The following is a 5,667-nucleotide window of genomic DNA, read 5'->3' on the forward strand; positions in this document are numbered from 1 at the left end:
TATACTGTCTTTCACCTTAGAGGTAAACACCTTTAGCTAGTTCTCTGTTTTGCTCTTCTTATATTATTTCTGATTTCTAATTTACAACACTAAAGTTTATGTTTGTATATGTGAATTTTTACTTAGAAACTACAAGCAACATAATTTATTACATGTCTATTTTACAAATGGTGTGTATATAGATCATGAAAATGTTTTTAACCTCATAATAAACTAACAGACTTCTTAAGTATCAGTCATAAATTTTCTTCAGAAACTTCAAAAGTTGTATAACAAGACCAATAAACCAAATAATTAATCACTGGAAATTTAAACCTCAGTGACATATCAGTACACACTCTTTAGTCAAGGAATTTTTCAATATTGAATCATCTCTAATATTAGTAAGAATGGAAAGCCAATAGAATTCTGAGACATTCTAGGTAGAATCAAAATGCTAAAACTTTGAAAACTGTATTAAATACAATATGTTGATAATAATAAAGGAGAAACTAAAAGAAATATCCAAAGTCTTACATGTATACTTATAAAGCAAAAGTTGGAATAAAATCTTTGTCTATCATCAGATAAATAACAAACATATTATGGCATATTTATACAAATAAATATTTCTAAGCAAAAACTTGAAACAAATGTTGATCATGATATTTCTATATTGGAAATGGAAGCCACATACAAAATTATATCTGATTTGAGCCTCTATAATATAAATCTTGATGAAGACAAATTTATTGCTCAAGTGAAGGAAGTTCTGTGGATATGTTTGGGGGACTTACCAGGATATGGAATACAGCAAGTTTGAGGATGATGAAACTTCTTTCTGTCTTGCTGTAATGGTTGCATATATGTATGCATTTGTCAAAACACATGTTGGAGACTGTGCAGAGACCCACTCCTGTAATCCCAGCAATATGTAGGTGGAGAAAAGAGGACCTTAACTTTGTGTTCTCTTTGTGCATTTTATTGAGACTTTGCTTCAAAGTAAAAAATAATTTTAAAAGGATTAGGGACATAGTTGTTGGTATAGTGCCCCTGAGTGTTATCCTCAGTAACACATAAAAAAACCCAAATATATGAATGAACATATTGTTACTGATAAAACACAAACACTTATCAAATGCTTAAATTTTCCTATGCTAAAAGATGTTTTTAAAAATATTCACATCTGAATATTGGTAAAAATGTAGAAAAAATTGCAATCAGACTTATTTGCTTCATTCACGTAGTAACAAAATACTGTATTCCTCAAAAAAGAAAGAAAAAAGAGAAACATTTAACTCAGCTATTCCCCTCCTAAGTATTTTTTCCAGAATAACTGAAAAAATAACACAGCGATATATATCCTCCCATGATTATAGCAGCACAATTTATAATATCTAAATCTTAGAAATAACCCAACTGCCCATCAGCTAAGGAATAGATAAAAAACATTGTGTTTCTTTTACACAATGGAGTATTACTCAGATATTTTAAAAAATGCTCAAAGCTTTTATAGATAGATGTATACAGCTAGAGGCCATATACATAAGTGAAATGAACCAGACGCACGTTTGTAAACACCGTATTTTCTCCTCAGATAAAGAACATGAAGGAGTAAATAAAATCTGAAAGGTAAAATACATACTATGAAAGGGCAAGAATCCATTCAACGGCAAGGAACAACTGGGATGAAGGAAAGGACAAGAAAAAGAAAGAAGAAAAGAAAAATCGATGTATTTATGTGTATATACAGTGCAGCTTCGATAATTCTTCCACTTGTCTCTGTTGGTCTATTGAAAGGTGAAGTTAATGTTTAAATTAGTTTCTTGTCCCTTTTTACATTTTTTATAACTTTTTGATCAATTTCTGTCCTTCTGTCTGGTAGTCTGACCAACCAATTTGAAGACAGCAATATGGAATATAAAAACCATTGTTGATTTTCTATTATTCTGTTTAGTGAAGTTCTGTATCATTTCCAATGATTTTTTCACTATTGTTATTTTCTATGAAAATAAAAAAGAAAAGATGTTTTCATATCTCTCATGGACTTTTTCAAGGTAACTCATGTCTCCTCCACACTCAAAAACACATACTTTATACCTACTTTATTTAAAATATACTAAACAAAACTTCAGCATGCAAAAGGTAACAAATAATTTACTCCCCCCAAATAATTCATATTTATTTTGGTTTGTTTAATAAAGTTCTTATACTGAAGAATAACATCTGCTAAAATGAATGAATTACGTCACTAATATTTATGTGATTTTTTTAATTTAGTGACTTTTATAAGAATATTTTCTCATATAATCTTTAAACTAAATGAACAATGATTCATTATAAATTATATACATATATTTCACCTTTTCCAGTCTGGTTAGAAAAACTGAAATGCACAATCACACCATTCACCCTGGGATTTCTTCTTTTGTGTGCAGTGTTATAATTTAGCTTGCTGCTTCCGAGCCCAGATCTCCAGGTTGAATAAGATCATCAGAGGCCCAGGCATATTGGCACATGATCATAGCTGTGAATCCTACCTAGCACTCACAATTACTGTGGAAGCTATGGGAACATATTGTGCTGCTTTTGCTTATGACCTAGTTTTAACATCCATCCTGCACTAAGTGAGTTACATGGCTAATGGGCCCAACTAAGCGAAGCCCCGAGGAATTATAATCATAGTACTGGGCACATAGGTTGGTTGTTAAAATAAATGAGATAAGAAATATAAAGCTCCTGGGTCACAATTTGGCAGCAAAAGTGCTATACAAATATTAGCTATTATTATATGTCATCAGTTCTCAAATTGCTTCTTGAAAAGAATGCTTGTAAAATGTATTGCAAAATCAGACAAATGCTAAAACTTTCTCTCCTTTACCATTATGTGTCATTCTGCTCAGATGAAAATGACTTAACTTTTGGAGCTCAATATTCTTAATGTAGATATTTGTAAATGTACAGTTTTAATGTCTGGGGAATTTTGATTATGAAATAATTAACCAATGATTGATGTATAAACAAATATATAAATATAAATCTATCTGAAATATCTTCTCAAGTGACCAAACAATGACATTGTAAATATTTTCTTGAAATACATTGCATGGTTAATCAAATATACCATTAATAATATATATTTACACACACACACACACACACACACACTACTAGTAATCTTTATTTTATTTTTTAATGCATTTATTACAGGGTCTACAGAGTCTCACTCTGTAGATCGGACTTGTAGTGATCCTCCTGTTTTCAGCCTCCCAAGTTATGGGATTATAGGCACACACCACCACACCCAGTCTCAATCACTGTCTCAGCATGCCCCAGGGGCGGGGCTGGCATGGCAGGCTGGGGGTCAAATCCTGGTCTAGTAGCCTTGATTAAAAAAAAAATCCACTAAAAGTAAATACAAAGTTTAAAATATGATAATCAATACTCTTTATAGATAAGAATTCATGATAATTTTGACATGTATTATTAAGCTTTTCTCTTTTGTTCAAAAGTCTATTTAGACTATACAGTCATCCAAAGGACATAGGTCTCAGGACCCAACTTGGATTCTAAAACGCAGTTGCTCAAGAGCCTTCTATGAAACGGCATAGTATTAGCATGTTCCCCGTGCAGATATTCCAAGTTAGTGCAGCCTCTTATCAGTGAGTTGCACAGTTAAACATGTACCTAAATATTTGAAAAATTAGCTGCCTTTATGTTGATTATGCAATCTTTTCCCTTAAACATCACAGTACACTATTAATTACACAGTATTTACACATGTTAACTACTATAATGCAGCTAAATTTAATTTTTGCAGGAAAATATGTACCAGTTATAGGCAAGTACAGTTTTCTTTTACATAAGGGAATTGATCCTGGTGTCCACAGGTAAGAAACAGTGCCCCATGTGCATTGAATCATAGTTATAGATAAAATGATAAGTGTTACCATAATTTATTAAATGTCATTATAGGGCTGAACTATTGATATCTGAATCCAATTTCACCAGCAAACAGATCCTGGGAAGATATGTTGATACTGATTATCTTCAGCAGATTAAATCCCAAAGCAGCTAGTAGGATAAAAGTGAACCAATAACTTTGCTGAATTCATGTACCTACAGTATTTAAATGACAGTGGAATGCCCTACTGTGACAAAGCTAACCAAAAAGGGAGGATGCAAATGAATGACCATTTTGTATCTGTATACTCAAAATAGCGAGGATAGATATACAGCTCCATTCTCTTAATTCAATGAAAAGAGTGGTTTGTTCTAATAGTGTTTGAGACAGACAACAATATGTACTGTATTAATTATTGAAAATGTGCTAGTAATAGATTGTGAAAGAGTCTCATTGCTATTTGGTTCTCAATAAAAATATTAAAAAATAGTTAGAATAGGTATACAACTACTTTCTCTTAATTAAATGAGAAGAAAGATTTGTACTAATAGTGTTTGTGGATAGGATATCATGTCTGCATCTTGTACTATGGATAACCATTAAGAAGACAACAATATGCAATGTATTGATTAATGAAACTGTCCTACTAATAGGTTTTGAAACTGTCTCATTGCTAGTTGTTTCTCAATAAAATTATTTTAAAAAATCACACCGCTAAAAAAAAAGAAGAAGAATGTAAGTTGGAGCAGAGTATGATTCACAGCTGCCCACTCCCCCATAAAGAGTTAGACAGAAGCATACAAGGTATTTGATAATGGCAAATATTCAGCAGCAGAGATTTATCAGAGAGAAGCAGGGTGAATTTTCCAGTTTCCTTGTGGTTCCTGCACCCCTTGATCAGAGTTTATCTTGCAGAGAGTTAGTTGCTCGTATTTCACGGTCTGCCTTGGCCCCGTCAGCATTTGTTGATGAAACCACAGTCATCCCTCTGCATCACACTGCTCTACCCACTCCCAGACAGTGAGAGAAGGCTGGTCTCCAACTGGCCAATCATAAGCGTACAAAGCTCCTCATGATACATATTCATCAGTGATCCAGGGATCCTGCAAGACTAACTCAACTGAGCATTTCAGCATCTTTGGGCTGTTACACATTTTTGTTTTAAATTATTAAAGAAGTTATAGAACTTCAACTTTATGTATTATGAACTTGTTTTGAGTCCATGTGTTTATCAATCACTGGATTAAAGTATTACAGTCCCTTCAGCCCCTCAACATAACACAGCATGCATGGAATTCAATAATCATGTGTAAATCAATGAATTCAGCCTGATCAACTTTTATAGTCTTCTAGAGAATTCATACAGTTTTAAAATCCTTTTATACATGAAATGCCCAAATTTTCATTCTAAATAAATAAAACCACATGAGTCTTTTTTAACTCCTCGTGGGTCTTACTTTGAACTCTCCTTTCAGGACTGTTTACGTCTTGAGTGCTGTTGTATTTCAAAGCAGTGAGTGGTGATAGTCATAGGTGATGGGCAGTGTATCAGTTGCTCTGGGGCGAAGAAGTCTAAATATTAGCCATCGCTTTCACACTCAGCAGTACAGGAGTGTATAATAATTTTTGCACAGGAAACTAAACTCTTCCTGCTATGGAGAAGAAAATCACTTACTCACTGCTTGGCTAAATGTCATCAAAATTTTTGTTGGCAGAAAAGCCTGATGCCTTACTGTGCTAAAAGTTGAGGGGGTGGGAGACTGTGATTAGTCAGACTAAGAAAT

Source organism: Octodon degus, unplaced genomic scaffold (assembly GCF_000260255.1).
Source record: "Octodon degus isolate 3935 unplaced genomic scaffold, OctDeg1.0 scaffold00118, whole genome shotgun sequence".
Taxonomy (NCBI): domain Eukaryota; kingdom Metazoa; phylum Chordata; class Mammalia; order Rodentia; family Octodontidae; genus Octodon; species Octodon degus.